Genomic DNA, 2,373 nt, shown 5'->3' on the forward strand with positions numbered 1-2,373 from the left:
TGGGGAGGGAGGAGGGAGGAGGGTTCAGGATGGGGAACACAGGTATACCTGTGGCAGATTCATTTCGATATTTGGCAAAACTAATACAATATTGTAAAGTTTAAAAATAAAATAAAATTTTAAAAAAATGTATATTCATTTCCTCTCATGTTTTAATTAAATTATATGGTTTTTGTTGTTCTTGCTGTCGGATTTTGGGACTGTGGGCTGGGACTCCAGTTCTGTTGTTCGTCAAGGCTTCTCTGGACCAGTACTTAACCCACACATACACTCAATCAACATGTGTAGGGATGACACAGCTGGGCTTATGGGAAGCAAGTGGGACTGAGAATTTGTGAGCTCTTCCCAGGAGGATAGAAGTTAAGACTCTGAGTTTTGTCACCACTGCCAATGTGGCTTTAGCAGGGTAGAGGGCCTGCTAAGCTGAGACCCATCGTCCTGCCCAGAGTTCTACCAGGGCTTGGTATCATCATCCACATTTGGTGGGAGAGCAGGTCTCTGTGTTCAGAGGGAGCTATGGTAAAGAATCAGCCTGCAATGCAGGAGACTGGGGTTCAATCTTGTGTTGAAAGATCCCCCGGAGAAGAGAATGGAACCCACTCCAGAATTCTCACCTGGAGAATTCCATGGACAGAGGAGATTGGCAGGCTGCAGTCCATGGGGTCACAAAGAGTTGCACATGACTGAGAGACTAACACTTTTTTTTGCTGCTGAAATGTGGAAAGTTTTCTTAACAAAAAAAGGCTAACAGAGTTTTGCCAAGAGAATGCGCTGGTCACAGCAAACACCCTCTTTCAACACAAGAGATGACTCTACACATGGACATCACAGTATGGTTAACACTGAAATCAGATTGATTATATTCTTTGCAGCCAAAGATGGAGAAGCTCTATACAGTCAGCAGAAACAAGACCGGGAGCTGATTGTGGCTCAGATCATGAACTCCTTATTGCCAAATTCAGACTTAAATTGAAAAAAGTAGGGAAAACCACTAGACCATTCAGATATGACCTAAATCAAATCCCTTATGATTATAGAATGGAAGTGACAAATAGATTCAAGGGATTAAATCTGATAGACAGAGTGCCTGAAAAACTATGGGCAGAGGTTCATGACATTGTACAGGAGGGAGTGATCAAGACCATCCCCAAGAAAAAGAAATACAAAAGGGCAAAGTGTTTGTCTGAGGAGGCCTTAAAATAGCTGAGAAAAGAAGAGAAAGAAAGTGCAAAGGAAAAAAGGAAAGCTATATGCATTTGAATGCAGCGTTCCAAACAACAGCAAGGAGAGATAAGAAGCCTTCCTCAGTGATCAATGCAAAGAAATAAAGGAAAACAATAGAATAGGAAAGTCTAGAGATCTCTTCAAGAAAATTAGAGATACCAGGGAACATTTCATGCAAGGATGGGCACAATAAAGGACAGAAATGGTATGGACTTAACAGAAGCAGATGATATTAAGAAGAGGTGGCAACAATACACAGAAGAACTATACAAAAGAGATCTTCAGGCTTCCCTATCTATCCATCACCAAATCCTGGAGCTTGCTCAAACTCGTGTTCATAGAGTTGATTGTGCCATTCAACCATCTCATCCTCTGTCATCCCCTTCTCCTCCTGCCTTCAATCTTTCTCAGTATCAGGGTCTTTTCCAGTGAGTCAGTTCTTTGCATCAGGTTGCCAAAGTATTGGAGCTTCAGCTTCAGCATCAGTCTGGGGATTAAGGGGTTGGAAAAGCTGGGAGAGGGTGACAGGTGTTCCTAGTGAGCTGGTTCAGGATCTTGCCCCACTTTTTTCTCAGTCTGCCCTGCCCCCTAGGAATGGCATCTTAATTGGAAACTAGAGATTCCTCTGGGACTGGCCTGAATCCCCCTCCTTTCCAAGAACACAAACACCCAATGTTCTTGGGGAGACTTGTCTTTAAGCTTAATTAGAATGTCCTCAAGCTTTCTCTGGCAGAATAAGTATGTTTTAAAAAGAAGTTCCCTTCTTGAGGTCATACAGGTTAAGTGTGTCACCATTTTCATGACTTAGTGCTCTTATTAACTGACATTTCAGAAAGAAAGACCTGCCTGAGATAAAGAGGCATTTATTGTGGGAACTGTTAGAGCTTCAGCCTGCAGATACAGACTCAGGAACTTCTCAAGTTGTGATCTGCCAGGCTAAAAATTGGGAAGTTTATTAAAGACAAAAGCGCAAGTAATCATGGTTAGTACTCATTTCGTTTGTCCAAAATTGTAATTGGAGCTGTTGAGAAGTGAGGGTGCTTGTTAAGGCAGAATTCATTGTATAACCACAAGGTGGAGGAGGCAGGACCCTGAGACCAAAAGATTGCAGTGGGGGAAGGGGTACTTTTAGGCTGTCAACTGCAATTG

This window comes from Bos indicus, chromosome 5, assembly GCF_029378745.1.
Source record: "Bos indicus isolate NIAB-ARS_2022 breed Sahiwal x Tharparkar chromosome 5, NIAB-ARS_B.indTharparkar_mat_pri_1.0, whole genome shotgun sequence".
In the NCBI taxonomy this organism is placed as follows: domain Eukaryota; kingdom Metazoa; phylum Chordata; class Mammalia; order Artiodactyla; family Bovidae; genus Bos; species Bos indicus.